This window comes from Microcaecilia unicolor, chromosome 10 (genome assembly GCF_901765095.1).
Source record: "Microcaecilia unicolor chromosome 10, aMicUni1.1, whole genome shotgun sequence".
NCBI classification, from domain to species: domain Eukaryota; kingdom Metazoa; phylum Chordata; class Amphibia; order Gymnophiona; family Siphonopidae; genus Microcaecilia; species Microcaecilia unicolor.
In genome coordinates, this window is record NC_044040.1 from 110,725,717 (window position 1) to 110,749,718 (window position 24,002).

The 24,002-nt window shown below is 48.9% G+C and overlaps 1 protein-coding gene across 5 annotated transcripts in view; it reads left to right on the forward strand.

Annotated features, from left to right (window-relative positions):
• The window catches only part of PCCB (propionyl-CoA carboxylase subunit beta), an 840,377-nt gene that overhangs the window by 441,910 nt on the left and 374,465 nt on the right, over window positions 1–24,002 (forward strand). The window lies entirely within an intron of this gene.

Genomic DNA, 24,002 nt, shown 5'->3' on the forward strand with positions numbered 1-24,002 from the left:
ACAAGTTCCTGGAGAACTTAGAACCATAGTCTGTTATTGAGACAGATATGGGGAAAGCCACTGCTTGCCCTGCGATTGGTAGCATGGAATGTTGCTACTAATTGGGTTTCTGCCAGGTTCTTGTGACCTCGATTGGCTGCTGAATCCTGTCTCTTTGAGTCTAGTTTGAAGCCCAACTCTGTAATGGTTCATCTCAGTACAGTCAGTGCTTATCACTGTTTAGGGGGTAAGCCCATCTCTGTACAACCTCTAGTTGTTTACATCATGAGAGGTTTGCTATTGACGAAGCCCTCTATCACACCTCTGACTGTATTGTGGGACCCTCAACGTCATTCTCACCCAGCTGATGAAAACTCCTTTTGAAACACTTGACTCTTTAAGTACCTGACATGAAGGTCTTGTTTTTGATAGTGATCACTTCAACTCTCAAGGTCAGTGTGCTTCAGGGCCTAGTTGTGGATCCACTCTACACAAGGTTTCTTCATAAGCGTATTTCTCCACACATATCCTTATTTCCTTCCTATGATGGTGTTGGAGTTGCATCTTAATCAGTCAATCGTCCTGCTAACATTTTCCCCAAAACTTCATGCTCATCCTGGCGAAAGCGCACTATACACCTTGGACTGAAAGCGAGCCTTGGCCTTCTATCTGGTGTGGGCTAAAGTCCACCCAACTTCTTGTTTCTTATGATCCAAACAGGATGAGGGCAGCCATTGGTAAACAGACTTTATACAGTTGGTAGCAGACTGCATTTCTTTCGCTTATGCCCAGGATGGGCTGACTCTTTAGGGTTATGTCATAGCTCACAATGTCAAAGCCATGACCATATTGGTAGCCCATGTGAGGTCTGCCTCTATTGAAGAGGTTTGCAAATCTGCAGTGTGGTCTTCAGTCCACACATTCACATCTCATTACTGCTTTGAGCAGCATAACTAATGCAACAGCTGGTTTGCTCAGACAATCCTGCAGAATTTGTTTGATGTCTAGAATCCAACTCCACCCTTTTATGCCCATTTTTTATTCTGTTGCAGGCTGCACCTTCAGAATAAGACTGTATATAGGTTCAGGTTGTTTGGTTTCTGGTTGGCCTTGCCATTGCATATATTGTTCTTGGGTAGTTGTTTTTGGTGAGTGTGATATCTAGGGAATCCTTCTTGTCCGCAGAGAATGCAAAAATACTCACCTGTAGCAGGTGTTCTCCAAGGAAACAGGACATATCCTGCCTCCCCTAAGAGTTGTATTTTTGAATTTTCGTACTGCAGAGTTGATTGAGGCTTAATTTTATTAATTTGGCTCCCATTGTACCTGGTACCTAGTAGAAACTATGTGTTTAAGGGAGGGGCTGCTTCCTGGAGAGTTGGGAACTCCTGAAAAGCACTGCAATCCTGAAGCTAAGCTATTCCAAATTTATATGTTTTCAGATTTTTGTATCTTGGATTGATTCATAGATTATAAACTGCTCTCTCATCTGTGTTGCCTCGCTCTCTAAGTAGATTCCTTGATAATCTGCTGACTTTACCTCTATGTATCCTATATAAACAAAAAAAAACTTTCTTTCCTCTGACTTCGAGAGCTACTGGTTCCTATAAATTGCTATATTTCTGTCCTGCTGACAGACCTTCTGGCACAAATGGAGAAGCTGGACAAGGATCTGATGCAAGATATCCATAAGGTTGGAATGAAAGGGGAGGTGCTGTTGCTGGGAGATTTCAACTTTCCTGATGTGGATTGTAACATCTCATTGGCAGAATTGGAAAGAAACAGAGATATTGTGGATGCCTGTCAAAGTGCTTTCCTCAGACAAGTAGTGACCAAACCCAAGCAGGAACAATTGACACTGGATCTAGTGCTCAAGTGGAGGAAGAGATTTAAACGTCCGGGTTTGTGCCTACCTAGGCAATACTGATCATTGCACGATATGGTTTGATATGAGCGAAAACAGAGTGCAGACGCACAAAACTCAAAGTACTGGATTTCAGACTTGCTGATTTTGGTAAAATGGGGGAATTCCTGAAGAAGGAGCTGGCGGGAGGGGTAGGCATTGGAGAAGTGGAAGCACAGTGGTCCAAGCTGAATGCTGCTATAAATATGGCAACAGATCTTTATACAAGGAAAGTAAACAAAAACAAGAGAAGCCTATATGGGTCTCCAAACAAGTGGCTGAAAAAATAAGGACAAAAGAGGCTGCGTTCAAGAAATACAGAAGAACGCAACAAGAAGATCACTGAAAAGATTACCAGAATAAATTCAAAGAAGCGAAGAGAGAAACATAGCTTGTGAAAGTAGAGGTGGAGGAAAAAATAGCTAAAGAGGGGTGACAAGATCTTCATCAGATATATTGGGGAAAGGAGAAAAGCCAGGAATGGAATTGTAAGACTGAAATATGCTGAGAGTGATGAGGATAAAGTGAACGTTCTAAACAAATACTTACTTTCTCTGTTCATGGAAGAAAATCCTGGAGAAGGACCACGGTCAGCTGCCAAGGGTATATCTGGGAATGGAGTTGATATTGCACCTTCCATGGAAGAAAGTATTTATAAACAACTTGAAAATCTGAATGTGGACAAAGCTATGGGGCCGGATGAGATATATTGTAGCATACTAAGGGAGTTCAGAGAAATGCTGGCAGGACCTCTTAAGGATTTATTTTAACGTTTAATGGTTTTTATTCAGGATCAAAAGGAGCAGATAGCAACTGCCGAGCATCAGTCGTACATGAGAATGAAACATAGGCAATAACATAACAGTGAACAAAGTCCTCTAAAGCATGAAACAAATGGAAAACTTATGATTCTGGTTTTCACACCCTGCCCAAAACACCCACCTCCGCCCATCCCCTGAAGTGTGTACAACTATAGATCTTTAGAAATGGGAGAGGTTCCACAGGATTGGAGATGTGCAGATGTGATCCCTCTTCTCAAAAATGAGGGCAGGGAAGAAGTGGGAAACTATTGGCCGGTAAACCTCACTTTGGTGGTAGGAAAAATAACAGTCACTGCTAAAGGAAAAGATAGTTAACTTTCTAGAATCCAGTGGGTTGCAGGTTTTCCCAAAGGAAAATCTTGCCAAACAAATCTGATTTCTTTGACTGGGTGACCAAAGAACTGGACCAAGGACATGTGCTAGATGTAATCTGTTTGGATTTCAGCAAAGCTTTTGATACGATTCCTCACAGAAGACTCCTGAATAACCCAAAAGGGCTCATTTTCAAAGACTTCCAAAGTTCCATAGGTTACTGTATAATTTTGTAAGTAAGTGCTTTGAAAATACGCTTCAAAGTGGTGAACTGGATTGGAAACTGGTTGAGACTTCTGGGGCACACGGCCTCCACAGTTCATGTAACTCCCATGGCACATCTACAAATGAGATGAGCTCAGTTGGCCCTGGCTTCCCAGTGGTATCAAGCTGCGGGGGATGTAGAGGATGTGATCCAACTGCCCACCATTTTTCAGAATTCCCTTTAGTTGTGGACGGTTCGATCCAATTTGACCTTGGGACGCCCATTCCAAATTTCTCAGTCACAAAAAGTGCTGACGACGGATGCATCCCTCCTGGGGTGGGAAGCTCATGTAGATGGGCTTTACACTCAAGCAGCTTGGTCATTTCAGGAAAAAGGTCTTCAGATCAACCTCCTGGAATTGTGAGCGATCTGGAACGCTCTAAAGGCTTTCAGAGATCGACTGTCCAACCAAATCATTTTGATTCAGACAATCAGGTTGCCATATATTACACCAACAAGCAGGGGTACACCGGATCTCACCCTCTGTTTCAGGAAGCCGTCCAGATGTGGCATGTTTCTTCAAGCCACTTATCTGGCAGGCGTAAACAACAGTCTGGCCAACAGGCTGAGCAGGGTAATTCAACCTCACGAGTGGTCACTGAACATAGGCGTAGCCTGCAAGATCTTCCGAGCGTGGGGCACCCTCTCGGTGGATCTTTTTGCCACTCAGATCAATCACAAGGTCCCTTAGTTCTGCTCCAGACTTCAGGCCCATGACAGACTAGCGTCAGATGCCTTTCTTCTGCATTGGGGGACAGGCCTTCTGTATGCGTATCCTCCCATACCTCTGGTAGGGAAGACTTTGCTGAAACTCAAACAAGACTGCGGATTCTGATTGCTCCTTTCTGCCCGCGCCAGATTTGGTTCCCTCTTCTTCTGGAGTTGTCCTCTGAAGAACCATGGAGATTGGAATGTTTTCCAACCCTCATCACCCAGCACGAGGGGTCGCTTCTACATCCCAACCTCCAGTCCCTGGCTCTCACGGCCTGGATGTTGAGAGCTTAGAGTTTGCCTCCTTGGGTCTTTCAGAGTCTTGCTTGCTTCCAGAAACGATTCCACTAAGAGGTGTTACTCTTTCAAATGGAGGAGGTTTGCCATCTGGTGTGACTGTAAGGCCCTAGATCCTCTTTCTTGACCTAGACAGACCCTGCTTGAATACCTTCTACACTTATCAGAGTCTGGCCTCAAAACCAACTCAGTAATGGTTCATCTTAGTGCGATTAGTGCCTATCATCGCTGTGTAGAGGGTAAGCCTATCTCTGGACAGCCTTTAGTTGTTCGCTTCATGAGAGGTTTGCTTTTGTCAAAGCCCCCTGTCAAACCTCCGCCAGTGTCATGGGATCTCATCGTCGTTCGCACCCAGCTGATGAAAGCTCCTTTTCAGCCACTGAATTCCTGCCATCTGAAGTACTTGGCCTGGAAGGTCATTTTCTTGGTGGCTGTTACTTCAGCTCATAGGGTCAGTGAGCTTCAGGCCCTGGTAGTGCATGCATCTTAAGTTTCATCATAACAGAGTAGTCCTCCGCACTCACCCTAAGTTCCTGCCAAAGGTGGTGTTGGAGTTCCATTTGAACCAGTCATTTGTCTTGCCAACATTCTTTTCCCGTCCTCATACCCACCCTGGCGAAAGCAGTTTGCATACCTTGGACTGCAAGAGAGCATTGGCCTTTTATGTGGAGCGGATGAAGCCCTGCAGACAGTCTGCCCAGTTTGTCTCTTTCGATCCCAACAGGAGGGGAGTTGCCGTCGGAAAACGCACAGTCTCCAGTTGGCTAGCAGATTGCATTTCCTTCACTTATGCCCAAGCTGGGCTAACTGTAGAGGGTCATGTCACGGCTCATAATGTTAAAGCCATGGCTCCGTCGGTGGCTCACTTGAAGTCAGCCTCCATTGAAGAGATTTGCAAGTCTGCAACGTGGTCATCAGTCCACATCTTTACATGTGTGTGCCTCCAAGCAGCCAAGATGCTGCTTGCGCATCGACCCCAGCGGTTCTGCAACCTGTGCCTCAGTCAATGCCACAGTCTTTTCCAATGTAGGCCCTTGATGAGCGCATCCGGCGATGTGGCCCCGTGTGGCCCTCAGCCTGTGGTGCTGCCTCTAACGCCAGCGCCACTTGCAGCCCTGGTGTTGACTGCCACCCAGGCCGGTACCCCCACGACATTGGTGGAGGAAGTTTCTCCGGAGTCGAGGAGAGAACCGGTCTCTCGATGCCGCTCTTGAGGACATGGCTTATCGGAATTGAGGCAGGCTCGGTCTCGGACATCTCTTCAGGAAGTTTTATATCACACCGAGGAGGAGCGCTCATGGGAATCAGAAGAGGATCCCAGGTACTTTAACTCTGACAAGTATGGAATCTCTTCTGAGCCCTCCCCACGGCCTGAGAGGAGACTGTCTCCATGCAAGAGCCTCTCTTTTACATGTTTTGTGAGGGAAATGGCTAATGCTATTCCATTCCCCATAGAAGTGGAGGATGAGCCCAGGGCCAAGATGCTCGAGGTCCTAGACTATATCTCCCCTCCTAAGACAGTCCTTGTATGGAACTGGACGTCCGGGAAATTATATACCGGTGAGTCTGATGTCGGTGCCAGGGAAATGGTAGAGGCTATTATTAAAAACAAAATTACAGAGCACATCCGAGGACATGGATTACTGAGACCGAGTCAGCATGGCTTTTGTGTGGGGAAATCTTGCCTGACCAGTTTACTTCAATTCTTTGAAGGAGTAAACAAACATGTGGACAAAGGGGAGCCGGTTGATATTGAGGCATATTTTCAAAGCACTTTGGGAGGCTAAGTTCCATATGTTTCTATGGAACTTTGGGAGGCTAAGTGCTTTGAAAATAAGCCTCAATGTGTATCTGGATTTTCAAAAGGCGTTTGACAAGGAACCTCATGAAAGGCTACAGAGGAAATTGGAGGGTCATGGGATAGGAGGAAAAGTCCTATTGTGGATTAAAAACTGGTTGAAGGATAGGAAACAGAGTGGGGTTAAATGGGCAGTATTCACAATGGAGAAGGGTAGTTAGTGGGGTTCCTCAGGGGTCTGTGCTAGGACTGCTGCTTTTTAATATATTTATAAATGATTTAGAGATGGGAGTAACTAGCGAAGTAATTAAATTTGTTGATGACACAGTTATTCAAAGTCGTTAACTCGCGAGAGGATTGTGAAAAATTACAGAAGGACCTTACGAGACTGGGAGACTGGGCGGCTAAATGGCAGATGACGTTTAATGTGAGCAAGTGCAAGGTGATGCATGTGGGAAAAAAGAACCTGAATTATTGCTACGTAATGCAAGGTTCCACATTAGGAGTTACGGACCAAGAAAGGGATCTGGGGGTCATCATCGATAATACGTTGAAACCTTCTGCTCAGTGTGCTGCTGCGGCTCGGAAAGCGAATAGAATGTTGGGTATTATTAGGAAAGGTATGGAAAACAGGTGTGAGGATGTTACAATGCCATTATATTGCTCCATGGTGCAACCGCAACTTGAGTATTGTGTTCAATTCTGGTCGCCACATCTCAAGAAAGATATAGTGGAATTGGAAAAGGTGCAACGGGGATGGGACGACTTCCCTATGAAGAAAGACTAAGGAGGCTAGGGCTTTTCAGCTTGGAGAAGAGACAGCTGAGGGGAGACATGATAGAGGTATATAAAATAATGAGTGGAGTGGAACAGGTGGATGTGAAGCGTCTGTTCACGCTTTCCAAAAATACTAGGACTAGGGGGCATGCGATGAAACTACAGTGTAGTAAATTTAAAACAAATCGGAGAAAATGTTTCTTCACCCAACGTGTAATTAAACTCTGGAATTCGTTGCCGGAGAACGTAGTGGTTAGCTTGGAAGAGTTTAATAACGGAATAAGTTTTCATAGGAAGAGTAGTAACCATCTTTCTCTTTTGATCTAGATTCAGTAGAGGAGTGTGGTAGCCGTGTTAGTCCACTCTTAAGGTTATCAATAGAAATCAAACAAAATAAAACATGGAAAAGAAAATAAGATGATACCTTTTTTATTGGAATAACTTAATACATTTCTTGATTAGCTTTCGAAGGTTGCCCTTCTTCGTCAGATCGGAAATAAGCAAATGTGCTAGCTGACAGTGTATATAAGTGAAAACATTCAAGCATTACTATGACAGTCTGACAGGGTGGGAGGATGGGGGTGGGTAGGAGGTATGCATGGCGACATCAAAGCATATCATTGATATTCTAACAGGATGGGTGTGGATAGGTGAGGGGAGAGGTGATCAACAGAGAAATACAACTTTATGGTTTATAATGGGCTAGGAACCCCAGATCCTTGTTAAGTCCTTTCTGTTGGGTGTTAAAATATTCAATCATTCTGACTTCAAAGGTCTTACGTTCTTGTATGGTTTTAAAGTTACCTTTCAGGATTCTCACTGTGAAATCACTGGTACAGTGTCCTGGTCCTGTAAAATGCTGACCAACAGGTGTGGGAGCCCTACTGACACCAGTATTATTCATATGATGTCTATGTAAATTGAATCTTGTCTTAAGCATCTGACCTGTTTCTCCAATATAACATCCTTCGTTACATTTTTTACACTGAATGATATATACCACATTGGAAGATGAGCAAGTGAAAGATTCCTTTATGTTGAATATCTTTCCTTTGTGGATGACTGTGGGGTTGTTATGATTGGGGTCTGAACCCCTCTCAAGCTTACCTCTTTCCTGGGGTTCAGCTTCTTAGCTGGCTTCTGTTTCTTTTCTCTGTCCTTTCTGAGCTGGCTCTGTCTCTCTGTGCTGGCAGCTTCCAGCAGCAGGGCTCTAATTGTTTCACTATACTGCACCTGTGTGGGTAGTCTGAGTTGCTCTAACTCTCTTTGGGTGTACTGGCTTCAAGTGTTTCCTGGTGTTGCATTGGTGTGGGTTGGGCCTCTATGGTTTTCAGTGTGCTCTCTGGGTTAGTGTGCTGTTGCCTGGGTCTAGGGAGTGTGACATCATCAGGGAGGGCCTTGATAAGGAAGTGGGTTCTTTCCTTCAGGGCCTTTGCAACAGTGGCGTTTGCTTCTGGCTACTTGCTTTAGGTCCAGGTTAGTTTAGTGCAGTGTGCACTTGTGACTTGTGTGTTTGACTTCCCTGTTTTTCCCTTTTGTTACGGTGGTGTTTGCTTTAGGTAGGGTGGTGCAGTGTGCACTTCTGACTTTGTGTCTAGTTTCCCTGCTTGCTTTTGCTAAGGTCCAGGTTAGTGTTAGTGCAGTGTGCACTGGTGTTTGTGTGTTTAGCTTTCCTGCTTTTCCCTCTTGGTTTTGGAAGCATTGCTATGTGTAGGGCTTTGGAAGATCTGTTGCTGATAGAAGTACTTCAGGGTTTGGTGTTATTAGGAACACTGCAGAGTTTGCTGTTAGAAGTACTTCTGGTGTTTGTGCTATTGGGAGCTTTGCAGTCTTTGCTGTTGGTGTTTGGTGATTTAGAATCACTTTTGGCTTATGTGTTAGCTTCCCTTCTTTTTCCTTGTGGCTCCCCTGTCTTCCCTTTTAGTGCTAGGAGCTCTTCTGGTTGCTTGCCAGAGTAGTGCTTAGGAAGCACCTTGTTAGTTGTATCTAGCTTGCTAGAGCAGTGCTTAGGTAGCTTGATAGTTTTGTGTTTAGCTTATTAGTGTAGAGCTCTGCTTGTAGCTTGGTGCTTAGTAGCACCTGTGTTAGCTTTGTGTTTAGTTCCCTGCTCTGTTAGTTTAGGGCTTAGGAAGTCCCTTTCTTGAGCAGGGCTTAGGAGCTCCTGTTTAGTATAGGGCTTAGGAAGTCCTTTTGTCAGTTTACTGTTAGGAACACTCCTGCTGGTTTAGGGCTTGGGAGCACGTAGATCAGTTTAGGGTTAGGAGCACTTCTGTTTCCAGTCCTGGTCCCTATCTCATCCGGTATCCAGTAAGTCCTGTCGGCTACTCGAACCCAGGAGCTCAACTCCTGGGGGGCGTAGTAGCTAAGCGCAGGTGAAGCTGTGCGGACCAGACCAGTGTGCTCCAGTCCGGTGTGCTCCAGTCCAGTGTGTTCCGGCCCGGTGTGTGTTCCAGTCCTGTGTCCTCCAGTCCGGGGGATTCCAGTCCATGTGTTCCGGTTCGCTGGGCAGTGCCTGCAGTCCCTGCCGGTGTGCTTACCCGGTTGGTGGGTTTTGCCTGCTGCTGACACTCCTCGGCAGCAGCCCAAGGGCTCACGTTTGCTCCAGAGCCCGGCCCCGTGGGCTCTGAACCTGAGAACCTGACAGGGGTCCTGTGAAATGTTTTGGCATAGTTTGCAACTGGATAAATTATAGGGAAGTGTGCCCTTCTGTTCCTTTTCAGTCTGTGATGGAAGTTTACTTCTGATTAGCTTGTGTTTTAAGTTGGGTGGCTGTCGGAAGGCCAGTACTGGTGGGGATGGGAATATCTCTTTCAATAATTCATCCTTCTAGAGTAGAGGTTGTAGATCTCTTATGATTTTCCTCAGTTTTTCCAGCTCTGGATTGTATGTCACTACAAGGGGGATTCTGTCTGTGGCTTTTTTCTCCTTGTACTGTAGCAGATTCTCCCTGGGTGTTTTGAGGGAGGAGGCAATATTCTTGGAGATTATTTTGGGGTTGTAGCCTTTCTGTTTGAAGGATGCAGTCAGGCTTTTAAGGTGTCTGTCTCTGTCCCCTGGGTCAGAGCAGATACGGTGGTATCTTGTGGCTTGGCTGTAAATGATGGATCTTTTTGTATGTGAAGGATGGAAGCTGGAGTTGTGGAGATAGCTGCATCTGTCTGTGGGTTTCTTGTATATAGATGTTTGTATACAGCCATCACTGATTGAGACCGTGGTGTCCAAAAAATTGACTTTTTCTGGGGAGTAGTCAATTTTGAATCTGATTGTAGGATGGTATGTATTGAAGGAAGAATAAAATTGTTTCAGAGTTTCTCCGAGGACAAGCAGGCTGCTTGTTCTCACTGATGGGGTGACGTCCACGGCAGCCCCTCCAATCGGAAACTTCACTAGCAAAGGCCTTTGCTAGTCCTCGCGCGGCCGTCTTCCCGCCCGAACCGCCTCGTGTTCGTCAGTCTACTTTTGTCCGCGCTCGGTACGGTCGTGTTTGCGCCGTTCGTGCCCCTTAAGTTGACCCTCGCGCGTCTTTTGACTTTTCCGCTTTAAAAAAAAAAAAAAAAAAGGATTTCGGAAAAGGGCCTTTCGGTCTTTTTCCCTTCCCCGTATTTCTAGTTTTTGGCCCCGATAAGTTTTCTTTCGTTTTCGGGGTAGGCCCCTTTGAGGCCTCGGGTGGAGTTTTTTTCTCTCCCTCTTTTTGGTGCCTTACCGCAATTACGAGTTTTGATTTCGCCGGCGTGATTTTTCCGCTCATGTCATCAAAGTCTCCCAGCAGCTTCAAGAAGTGCACCCAGTGCGCCTGGGTAATCTCGCTCACTGATAGGCACGCGTCGTGTCTTCAGTGTCTGGGGGCTGGGCACCGCCCGCAGGCCTGTAGTCTTTGCGCCCTTTTACAGAAAAGGACTCAGGTAGCGAGGTTGGCCCAGTGGAACGTTTTGTTCTCGGGCTCTGCGTCGGCATCGGCACCGGGAGTATCGAGTGTGTCAACGTCGACAGCATCAAGACCTCCGCCCTCGGCCGTGACTGTATCGATTGCATCGAGGCATCGACCCTCTGCATCGTCGGGGCTGAGACATCGGAAGGCTGCGTCGGTGGTACCGGGACCTCCACTAGTGCTGATGTCGTCAGACGGTGGTGCTTCGTCTGGAGTGCAGGTGAGGGCTGTCCATTCCCCTGCTGGTGGCGGTGAGCCTTCGGGTGGGTCTCCCCCTACCCTGAGGGCTCCTACGGTACAGCCCCCCCCCCCCCGAGACCGACGTTCTTTGGCCTCGGCCCCGAGGAAGCGACGGCTGGATTCTACGTCCTCCTCGTCGGTACCGGGAGCTCCGGTGACATGCTTCGTTTGAAAAAGTCAAAGAAGCATCGACACCGGTCTCCTTCCCGCGTCGGTACCGAGAGCTCTGGGTCGCCGAGGGAGTCGGCACCCAGTAGGCATCGGCACCGGGAGCACCGCTCACCCTCTGTTCAGGAGGTGTCGATGCGCTCCACCTTGGACAGCCCGGAACAGCCTCCACGCCCGGAACAGACTCTGACTTCGACTCCTGCATCGGCTTCCATGTCTTTCTCCACAGCCGCCCTGCACGAGAGTCTCCGGGCCGTTCTCCCAGTGATCCTGGGAGAGCTGTTACGCCCTTCCCCTCTGGTACCGGGGGTGCTTGCGCCACCGGTACCGTCGAGTGAGGCGCCGGCTGGCCCCTTGCTCGGGGTAAGGTCTCCGACATCGGTGCCGCTTGCGGTACTGATTGCGGTCGCCTCCCAGGAAGGCTCCCCCACGACGTCGGCAGAGGGAGCTTCGCTGGTGCAGGCGAGGGAGTCTACCTCTCGACACTCCCACCGTGGCCGTGGTTCCACGGGGTCGAGCCGGGCATGGCTTCAGACACAGGTTCATGAACTTGTGTCTCATACCGATGGTGAGGCCTCGTGGGAGGAGGAGGAGGAGGACATCAGATATTTCTCTGACGAGGAGTCTGATGGCCTTCCTTCTGATCCCAGTCCCTCCCCTGAAAGGCAGCTTTCTCCTCCCGAGAGTCTGTCTTTTGCGGCCTTTGTCCGGGAGATGTCTACGGCCATCCCCTTCCCGGTGGTTGTGGAGGACGAGCCCAGGGCTGAAATGTTTGAGCTCTTGGACTATCCTTCTCCACCTAAGGAAGCGTCCACTGTACCCATGCATCATGTCCTAAAAAAGACATTGTTGGCGAACTGGACCAAGCCTTTAAGTAATCCCCACATTCCCAAGAAGATCGAGTCCCAGTACCGGATCCATGGGGACCCAGAGCTGATGCGCACTCAGTTGCCTCACGACTCTGGAGTTGTGGATTTGGCCCTAAAGAAGGCTAAGAGTTCTAGAGAGCATGCTTCGGCGCCCCCGGGCAAAGACTCTAGAACCTTAGACTCCTTTGGGAGGAAGGCCTACCATTCCTCTATGCTCGTAGCCAAAATTCAGTCTTACCAGCTCTACACGAGTATACACATGCGGAACAATGTGCGGCAGTTGGCGGGCTTGGTGGACAAGCTCCCTCCTGAGCAAGCCAAGCCATTTCAGGAGGTGGTCAGGCAGCTGAAGGCGTGCAGAAAATTCCTGGCCAGAGGGGTGTATGACACCTTTGATGTCGCGTCCAGGGCCGCTGCTCAAGGTGTGGTGATGCGCAGACTCTCATGGCTGCGTGCCTCCGACCTGGAGAATAGGATCCAGCAGTGGATTGCGGACTCGTCTTGCCGTGCGGACAATATTTTTGGAGAGAAAGTCGAACAGGTGGTAGAGCAGCTCCACCAGCGGGATACCGCTTTCGACAAGTTCTCCCGCCGGCAGCCTTCAGCTTCTACCTCCACAGGTAGACGTTTTTATGGGGGAAGGAAGACTGTTCCCTACTCTTCTGGTAAGCGTAGGTACAATCCTCCTTCTCGACAGCCTGCGGCCCAGGCTAAGCCCCAGCGCGCTCGCTCTCGTCAGCAGCGTGCGCCTCAGCAAGGCCCCTCGGCTCCCCAACAAAAGCAAGGGACGAGCTTTTGACTGGCTCCAGCAGAGCATAGCCAACATCCACGTGTCAGTGCTGGGCGATCTGCCGGTCGGAGGGAGGTTGAAAGTTTTTCACCAAAGGTGGCCTCTCATAACCTCCGATCAGTGGGTTCTTCAAATAGTCCGGCAAGGATACACCCTCAATTTGGCCTCCAAACCTCCAAATTGTCCACCAGGAGCTCAGTCTTACAGCTTCCAGCACAAGCAGGTACTTGCAGAGGAACTCTCCGCCCTTCTCAGCGCCAGTGCGGTCGAGCCCGTGCCATCCGGGCATGAAGGGCTGGGATTCTATTCCAGGTACTTCCTTGTGGAAAAGAAAACAGGGGGGATGCGTCCCATCCTAGACCTAAGGGCCCTGAACAAATATCTGGTCAAGGAAAAGTTCAGGATGCTTTCCCTGGGTACCCTTCTCCCCATGATTCAGGAAAACGATTGGCTATGCTCTCTGGACTTGAAGGACGCCTACACGCACATCCCGATACTGCCAGCTGACAGACAGTATCTGCGATTTCAGCTGGGGACACATCACTTCCAGTACTGTGTGCTACCCTTTGGGCTCGCCTCTGCACCCAGAGTGTTCACGAAGTGCTTGGCTGTAGTAGCAGCGGCACTTCGCAGGCTGGGGGTAGACGTGTTCCCATATCTCGACGATTGGCTGGTGAAGAACACATCCGAGGCAGGAGCTCTACAGTCCATGCAGATGACTATTCGCCTCCTGGAGCTACTGGGGTTTGTGATAAATTATCCAAAGTCCCATCTTCTCCCAGTACAGAGACTCGAATTCATAGGAGCTCTGCTGGATTCTCGGACGGCTCGTGCCTATCTCCCAGGGACGAGAGCCAACAACTTGTTGTCCCTCGTCTCGCGGGTGCGAGCGTCCCAGCAGATCACAGCTCGGCAGATGTTGAGATTGTTGGGCCACATGGCCTCCACAGTTCATGTGACTCCCATGGCCCTCCTTCACATGAGATCTGCTCAATGGACCCTAGCTTCCCAGTGGTTTCAGGCTGCTGGGGATCTAGAAGACGTGATCCACCTGTCCACGAGTTTTCTCAAATCCCTGTATTGGTGGACGATTTGGTCCAATTTGACTCTGGGATGTCCTTTCCAAATTCCTCAGCCACAAAAATTGCTGACTACGGATGCATCTCTCCTGGGGTGGGGAGCTCATGTCGATGGGCTTCACACCCAGGGAAGCTGGTCCCTCCAGGAACGCGATCTGCAGATCAATCTTCTGGAGTTACGAGCGGTCTGGAACGCTCTGAAGGCTTTCAGAGATCGGCTGTCCCACCAAATTATCCAAATTCAGACTGACAACCAGGTTGCCATGTATTACATCAACAAGCAGGGGGGCACCGGATCTTGCCCCCTGTGTCAGGAAGCCGTCAGCATGTGGCTCTGGGCTCGCCGTCACGGCATGGTGCTCCAAGCCACATATCTGGCAGGCGTAAACAACAGTCTGGCCGACAGGTTGAGCAGGATTATGCAACCTTACGAGTGGTCGCTCAATTCCCGAGTAGTGCGCCAGATCTTCCAGGTGTGGGGCACCCCCTTGGTAGATCTCTTTGCATCTCGAGCCAACCACAAGGTCCCTCAGTTCTGTTCCAGGCTTCAGGCCCACGGCAGACTGGCATCAGATGCCTTCCTCCTGGACTGGGGGGAGGGTCTCCTGTATGCTTATTCTCCCATACTTCTGGTCGGGAAGACTTTGTTGAAACTCAAGCAAGACCGAGGCACCATGATTCTGATTGCTCCTTTATGGCCGCGTCAGATCTGGTTCCCTCTTCTTCTGGAGTTGTCCTCCGAAGAACCGTGGAGATTGGAGTGTTTTCCGACCCTCATCACACAGGACGAAGGGACGCTTCTGCATCCCAACCTCCAGTCTCTGGCTCTCACGGCCTGGATGTTGAGAGCGTAGACTTTGCCTCTTTGGGTCTGTCAGAGGGTGTCTCCCGAATCTTGCTTGCTTCCAGGAAAGATTCCACTAAGAGGAGTTACTTCTTTCTATGGAGGAGGTTTGCCGTCTGGTGTGACAGCAAGGCCCTAGATCCTCGCTCTTGTCCTACACAGACCCTGCTTGAATACCTTCTGCACTTGTCTGAGTCTGGTCTCAAGACCAACTCTGTAAGGGTTCACCTTAGCGCAATCAGTGCATACCATTACCGTGTGGAAGGTAAGCCGATCTCAGGACAGCCTTTAGTTGTTCACTTCATGAGAGGTTTGCTTTTGTCAATGCCCCCCGTCAAGCCTCCTACAGTGTCATGGGATCTCAATGTCGTTCTCACCCAGCTGATGAAACCTCCTTTTGAGCCACTGAACTCCTGCCATCTGAAGTACTTGACCTGGAAGGTCATTTTCTTGGTGGCAGTTACTTCAGCTCGTAGAGTCAGTGAGCTTCAGGCCCTGGTAGCCCAGGCCCCTTACACCAAATTTCATCATAACAGAGTAGTCCTCCGCACTCACCCTAAGTTCTTGCCAAAGGTTGTGTCGGAGTTCCATCTGAACCAGTCAATTGTCTTGCCAACATTCTTTCCCCGTCCTCATTCCTGCCCTGCTGAACGTCAGCTGCACACATTGGACTGCAAGAGAGCATTGGCCTTCTATCTGGAGCGGACACAGCCCAACAGACAATCCGCCCAATTGTTTCTTTTGATCCCAATAGGAGGGGAGTGGCTGTGGGGAAACGCACCATATCCAATTGGCTAGCAGATTGCATTTCCTTCACTCACGCCCAGGCTGGACTGGCTCTTGAGGGTCATGTCACGGCTCATAATGTTAGAGCCATGGCAGCGTCGGTAGCCCACTTGAAGTCAGCCACTATTGAGATCTGCAAAGCTGCGACGTGGTCATCTGTCCACACATTCACATCTCATTACTGCCTGCAGCAGGATACCCGACGCGACAGTCGGTTCGGGCAGTTAGTGCTTCAGAATCTGTTCGGGGTTTAGAATCCAACTCCACCCCCCTAGGCCCCTGTTTTATTTTGTTCCAGGCTACACTCTCAGTTAGTTGGAAAAATTGTTAGGTCAATCTCAGTTATGTCCTTGCCGTTGCGAGGCCCAATTGACCATGTTTGTTGTTTTGAGTGAGCCTGGGGGCTAGGGATACCCCATCAGTGAGAACAAGCAGCCTGCTTGTCCTCGGAGAAAGTGAATGCTACATACCTGTAGAAGGTATTCTCCGAGCACAGCAGGCTGATTGTTCTCACAAACCCGCCCGCCTCCCCTTTGGAGTTGTGTCTTCCCTTGTCTTTGTCTTGCTACATATGGGACTGACGAACACGAGCCGGTTCGGGCGGGAAGACGGCCGCGCATGCGCGGTGAGCATTGGCGCGCGAGGACTAGCAAAGGCCTTTGCTAGTGAAGTTTCCGATTGGAGGGGCTGCCGTGGACGTCACCCCATCAGTGAGAACAATCAGCCTGCTGTCCTCGGAGAATACCTTCTACAGGTATGTAGCATTCGCTTTCTTCTCCCTCCATCTAAATCATAAAAATGTCATCGATGTACCGGTAGTGTTTTAGAGGTTTGGACTGGTGTGTATTCAGAAATGTCTCTTCCAGCTCAGCCATAAAAAGGTTGGCATATTGGGGTGCTATCCTGGTGCCCATCGCAGTGCCCATTATTTGTAGATAGATATCATTGTTAAAGTGTAAGTAGTTGTGAGTTAAAATAAATGTGATTAATTTTGTAATAGTTTCTGGTGAGTTTTTTTGCATTCCGCGCTGGAAAGAGACGGGTTCCCGTCTCTCTCTTAGTCAGCCCCGGGAACCGGATTGTGGCCTAGCCCACGTTTTTTTTCTTGTTCGGTACGCGTTCGCGTTTATTTTCTTTCAAAATAAAAGAAACGAAAAAGAGTTTTCCTCGTCGTTCTTAGTCGCGAGGGCGCGTCGTCGTGGCCGCGCGGTCGTTTCTTTCTTTTTCGGGTGTGCTTTTCACCGCCACCATCGACGATTTTGACTTCGCCGACGCGATTTTTCCATCCATGTCCTCGAAGGACCCGAGCGGATTTAAGAAGTGTAGTCGGTGCGGCCGGCAGATCTCGCAGACCGATACTCAAGTTTGGTGCCTCCAGTACCTCGGCCCGGAGCATAATTCCAAGACGTGCACCTTGTGTCTCGGCTTAAGGAAGCGGACGCAGGTGGCGAGGCAAGTTCAACGGGACCGTCTTTTTGGAACTTGCGCCGGCCCTTCGACGTTGACCTCGACGGCATCGGTGTCGACGGCTGGGTCTTCGGTGCCGGTACCGATGTCAACTGCGTCGGCGCCGACTATGGCATCGACCCCAGAAGCACAGGTACCTTTGGCCCGCCGGCCTACCGGTGGAAAAGAAAACGGATAGAGTGGACTTCGAAGGAAGAAAAATAGTGAGACTGAGGTGGAAGAAGAGGTTGAAATCTACAAGAGGGTGAAAGTAGTAGCCCGACATCACCTCCGCGGCCAACCGGGCGAGGAGTATGGGAGAAAAGGTAACCTCCATGGCATAGGGCCGCGACTGAAGCAGATGGAGAGTGCGAGAGATAAAGAAATCATGGATGTAGGAAAGTTTGTTACAGACAGAGTGGGCATTCCACAGAGTGCAAGACAAAGGCTGGGAAGAAGGGGGGAGGAGAGGAATAGAAATTACATTGGTGATATCACGGTGTGACCTGCACAAATAGTATGAGAGCTGATGTGGAGGACCAGTATTGGTATTAATGTCCCCAGTGGAGAGCAGGAGAAGGAGAAAGAGAGTACGGTGAAGAGTAGGAGAGGTATGACGACAGCGACGAAGGCGAGATGTACTCAGATAGAAAGGAGATGGATGAATGGAAGGAAGGAAATGTTGAAGGTTGAGAGCTGAGAAAAAGGAAGAGGAAAAAAAGAGATGGTGAGATGATGAATACAGAGGGTGGACATTGTGATCCTGCAGTGTACAGTGGTTTCAGATGGAGAAACAGATTAGAAAGGGACAGTACCAAGAAGAAAAAGTGTACTGGAGCCATAATTAGTAACTGGGAGAAAAATAAATGTAAATAGAAAATGCTCAGGCGTGCGGCACCTAGAGCGGAGGCCCTGAGTGGATCGGAGTGGACCCGGGAGTCACCCCGGAGAAGGCTGTAAAGGATATGCAGATGAGCTGCAAGTCCTCCACAGCACCTGAAAGTCTATAGAAAGAAACAGCCCATAGAAAGAGACAGCAGGTGATAGAGGTTTGTAAGTGGTATGCGTGTATTGCGCAGCTCATGGCAGCCCACAAGGCTCACTGTGGGGTGTGGTGAAACTTGGCTTAAACTGGAAAAAGCATAAAGGCAGCTCAAGGATCAGGAGGCAGAGGAACAGTAGTATAAATGGAGTTTCTGAAACAACAGGCATTTGAATGTAATAAGGCCAGTAGACTTGTGGTACATCGGCTGAAAATAAGGAAAACAAAGAATAATGTCCTGAGAGTGAAGACTGCTAATGGGGAGGAGGTGAGATTAGAAAAAGAGATCAGGGATCGGTTTGTTGAATTCTACAAGATGTTGAATTCTACAAGAAGAGGTGGTGAAGAAGGATGAGTCTTCTGGCCTAGATAGAATTTGTAACAACGCCAGGACTACTTGCTGGGACCCCTTTTTCGATTATTTAATTCCCTGGAAGAGTGGAAGCGGGGAGTAGGCTTCCATATTTCATGCAATTTACAGGGAACATGATTATCCCAAAAGAGGGTATGGACCCCACACAGTGCGGGTCCAGCTGACCCATTTCTCTGTTTGGAATAGATACCAAGCTTTTGACTGGGATTCCTTTAGTTAGGTTGGCAACTGGATGCTTCAGTTGATCCATCTAGACCAGCGATTCTCAACCAAGAGCTGGGAGGCATCATCAAAAATCTGACAACAGACTTGTGCTTTCCTGAACCATGTGCAACCATGTGCACAGCAGGTTTGGAAGATAACCTAGAAGACAGGTACTTGAAATCTCTATAAAACCCGAAATCAACCCAAACCCAAATGGAATTGTTGCAGGCCTCCAGTCCACTTTCACTCCCCCCTCCTCCTCATAATCACTACCATTGCATCTGTATTTCCCTTGTATTATTATTGTTAGCAGCAATGAAATGATATAAGTGGGGGGGGGGGGGGGGGGTTAAAACTTTTGAGACTGTGAGCCACTGATTTAGACCAGATTTGCATAGGGGAAACAAACTGGGTACAATATTCAGGTCTTGAATCAAAGCAAACTCTGAAATCTCCCCTCCCTGGAAAGCGGAATGTGGAGTCCCGTAAGACTCACCACTCTCACTCATCCTATTCAACCTAATGATTGTTTTTAATCTACCCCTCTATAGACCCCCGTGGGATCCTTCCACACGGAGGTGTACAGAGGGTTTGTTCTTCTACGATCTTGCGGACCGCCTCCCTGAATTCCAGTGACACCCTTTCCCATGGGTATCGCTGTTGGGGAGGCATCAGAAGGCGCAGTTCAAATCTAATTCCCATAACCACAGCTTTCTGTCTTTTTGGGTCTAAATGAATCTTTGGCCATTTATGTTCCCACATAAATTCTATGAAAATTCCCAAGACTGCTTTAGTGAGGGATCTTACTTGTGTGTGATATTTGGTAAGACAGCTGACAGATAGAATATAAATGAAAACAGAGACAGAAACAGGGTAGATACAGAAATAATATTTTAATTCTCACCCAAATCAGGTCTTCAATTAGGTACATTCATCAGACAAATTCTGGATTCAACTGACCAGAGGTCTGCTTCCGGCGAGGCGTTGGGGAAACTTCCAACTATCTATCTGATGTCCATCTCTTATATAGTATCTGGTCCCAATACAAGTCTATGCAAAGGGACTTTTTTTTCCTAATCTTGCATAACCTCTGAATCATACTCAACTGCCGGTCAGGTGCCCACCTCTCCTTTCCGTTTTATTATTGCATATTATTGTGCAATTTCCCTTTTTGTCAACAACTCCTTAGATACGGATATCCAAACATGTACACAACTGTCTCATATCATCTTGTGATCAGGGTGCCATCTTATAAAGACAGACTCCATGTTATGAACCAAACTTTTATCATTTCTGTCTTTAATTTCTACATTTTAGGTGTTACACTCAATTTAGAAGTTGCACCAGGTTTCTTTAAGACTCACCAAGCAGTCCTGCTCTTGCAGGCTCTCTGCTATAAGGCCATCAGCTGACTATCAGGCCTAGTCAGTGCTTCTCAGCTGTTTAAAGCTATGTAGCTTGGCCCACCACTATTCCAGTAGATAGGTCTCAAGCTAGAACACATATTAACATGATGATACCACCACCAATTCCGTATCCAAACTAGAACTCTACCCAGAAATCGACTCCGAAATCACAACCAGCCAGGGCAGCCAAGAGAGTGAGCCGGGGCCCGGGGCAAGGCAGCCCCTGCCACCGCCGCCGCCCCCCCCCCCCCAATCGCTACAACTGTTGCCTCCCTCTCCTGCTCTCAGCCGAGGAAAGGCTTAACGGGTTAGGCCGAAACCAGCATTCCTTCCCCTGAGGGTCGCCTGATTCTAGCCAAAGAGCACCTGGAAACCCTGGTCACCTGGAGTAAGGGCCCTGAGAAGATCGGGGTGGACCTGGGAGTCACCCTGGATACAGCTGTGAGGATATGCAGAAGGGCTTCAAGTCCTCCAAAGCACCTGAAAGGCAGCTGGTGGTAGAGCTGGGCACCTCTCAGCCGAGGAAAGGCTTACCAGGGTTTAGGCCGAAGCCAGCATTCTGGTTAGCTCCTCTCTCAAGCTGACGTCTTCTGTGGGACCGCTCCCGACTTCTTCAGCCCCCAGACTCCTCACATGTCGATCCATGGAACCCACAAATAGGGATACCGGCAGCGAGGAGGCTCGAACCGCTGCTTTACCCCTGCATTTTGGCATTATTGTAGAGATAAAGAATAGGATGTCTGCTATTCCTCAGGTACGTGCGGCAATCATGGATCCCGCTCACATTCTGTTCAGCAGACGTTGGCGGATGCCCCTTGCTGGGGGGATAACCTTTTTGGAGATAATGTTGAGGAGGTCACTGACCAGATCAAGAAGCATACGGATACCGGTATATATCTTCTCTCTCCTGCCAGGCATCTTCTGCAACTGCCTCCTCATATAGTAGGTTTTTTTGGATAGTCGCGGCATGCTCCCTACTACCACTGTAGGGGTAGGTATACTCCTGCGGCTTGCCAGCCTGCTCAGCCCCAGCGTGCTCGTTCATGTCAACAGCGTGCGCCAAAGGCCCCTGCTGCTCCTCAGCAAAAGCAAGGGACAAGCTTTTGACTGGCTCCAGCAGAGCATAGCTGCAGTCAAAGTGTCCTGGATGGCTTGCCAGTCGGAGGGAGGTTAAAGTTTTTCACCAAAGGTGGCCTCTCATAACTTCCGACCAGTGGGTTCTTCAAATAGTCCATCTCGGATATGCCCTCAATTTGATTTCCAGACCTTCAAATTGCCCACCGAGAGCTCATTCCTTAAGGTCTCAGTACAAGCAGGTGCTTGCAGAGGAATTCTCCACCCTTCTGAAGGCTCATGCGGTTGAACCGACCAGGGCAAGAAGGGCAGGGATTCTATTCCATGTACTTCCTTGTGCAGAAAAGGACAGGGAGGATGCATCCTATCCTAGACCTAAGGGCCCTGAACAAATTCCTAGTCAGAGAAAAGTTCAAGATGGTTTCCCTTGGTACCCTTCTTCCCATGATTCAGGAAAATGATTGGCTTTGCTCTGTGGACTTGAAGGATGCATATACTCACATCCCAATACTTCCAGCCCACTGGAAGTATCTTCGATCTCAGCTGGGAACACAACACTTTCAGTACCGCGTGTTGCCTGTCCCAGGGTCTTTACCAAGTGTCTAGCAGTAGTGGCAGCATTGCAACGCAGATTGGGAGTCCATGTGTTCCCATATCTCGACGATTGGCTGATGAAGAGCACCTCGGAGGACAGTGCTCGGAAGTCCATGCAGATAACTATTTGGGTGCTGGAACTACGAGGGTTTGTTATAAACTACCCCAAGGCCCATCTCCACCCTGTTCAACAATTGGAGTTCATAGGAGCCCTGCTCGATACGCAGACTGTTGAGCCTATCTTGCGGAGACGTGAGCGGACAATCTTGTTTCCTTAGCGTCCAAGGTTCGAGCTTCACAGCAGGTCACAACTCAGCAGATGTTGAGATTGTTGGGCCACATGGCTTCCACAGTGTATGTTAAACCAATGGCATACCTGCACATCATATCAGCTCAATGGACACTGGCTTCTCAGTGGTATCAAGCCACGGGGGGGTCTAGAAGATGTCATCCAAGTGTCCCCGGAGCTGTCTTCAGTGGTGGATGATTTGGTCCAATTTGACTCTGGGACTTCCATTCCAAATTCCTCAGCTTCAAAAGTGCTGACAAAGGATGCATCTCTCCTGGGATGGGGAGCTCATGTAGATGGGCTTTACAATCAGGGTGCTTGGTCCTCCCAGGAAATGAATCTTCAGATCAACCTCCTGGAGCTTCGAGTGATCTGGAGCGTTCTAAAGGCTTTCAGCGATTGGCTGTATTGTCAGATTATTCTAATTCAAACATACAATCAGGTTACAATGTATTACACCAACATGCAGAGAGGCACCGGATCTCGCCGTCTGTGTCAGGAAGCCGTCCAGATGTGGCATTGGGCTCACCAGTGCGGCATGTTTCTCCAAGCTTTATCACATCATACCTTATACTGAGTTTATCTTGTTGGGCAGATGGGATGGACTATATAGGTTTCTATCTGTAGTTATCTACTATGTTACCGTTGAGCTTATTTTCGAAAGAGATCGCCGGCCATCTTCCGACACAATTCGGGAGATGGCCGGCGATCTCCTGATCCCGGCCAAATCGGTATAATCGAAAGCCGATTTTAGCTGGCCCCAACTGCTTTTCGTCGTGGAGCCGGCCAACCTTCAAGGGAGGGCACAGAATGCGGGACTGGGGGGGGGGGGGGGGAGGGCATGGTTACGAGATAGCCGGCTTCACCCCGTAATGGAAAAAGATGGCCGGCTCAGACGAGCATTTCGTCGGCTGCACTTGGTCCATTTATTTTTAGGTGACCTCCCTTTACTCCCCCAGTGGTCACCAATTCCCTCCCACCCAAAAAAAAAATGTAAAAAAAAAAGTTGCCAGCTTGAAATGTCATAGCCAGCTCCCTGACAGCAGTATGCAGGTCCCTGTAGCAATATTTAGTGGGTGCAGTGCACTTCAGGCAGGTGGACCCAGGCCCATCCCCCCACCCCCCCCCACCTGTTCCACTTGTGGTGGTTAATGTTGAGCCCTCCAAACCCCCCCAAAACCCACTGTACCGACATGTAGGTGCCCCCCTTCACCCCTTAGGGCTATGGTAATGGTGTAGAGTTGTGGGGAGTGGGGTTTGGCGGGGATTTGGGGGGCTCAGTACCCAACGTAAGGGAGCTATGCTCGTGGGAGCTATTATTATTTTTTTTTAATTTCTAGAAGTGCCCCCTAGGGTGCCCGGTTGGTGTCCTGGCATGTGAGGGGGGCCAGTGCACTACAAATGCTGGCTCTTTCCACAACCCAAATGCCTTGCATTTCGCCAGGTTTGAGATGGCGGGCCCCGGTTTCCATTATGTCTGAAAAACGAAGCCAGCCATCTCCTCTAAACCCGACGATCGATTTAGCCGGCCCCAACTGTATTTCGAAAATACGGTTGGCTCCGCCCCCTTGCGGAGCAGGCCCCAAAGATGGCCGGCCATCTATTTGGCTGGTGCCGTTCGATTATGCCCCTCCATGTGTTCTTTTCACTTTGATATTTGTACTCTGGTTCCTGTGCTCTCTCGCTGGGCGGGTAGGTACTCATGCACACCGGGTGGGATGCTCCCAAATGCTTCTTAGAGTAGTAGAACATTGGGTAGCATCCACACCGGTGCTCCTTTGGATGACATCACCCACGTGAGAGAATTCTAGTCTTGCTGTCCTCAGAGAATTTCTTCTACAGATAAGTAACTTTACTTTTTCTGAGTTCTTAAATGTTATACTTTTGTTGGCACTTTTGTGGTCCATGGAGTTAAATTCTGCGAGCACTCTCTCACAGTTCATGGAGGTATATTTATTTCTGTGCATACTGTGGTAATTCCTGAAGATGCCAGTATGTCTGTTGGCA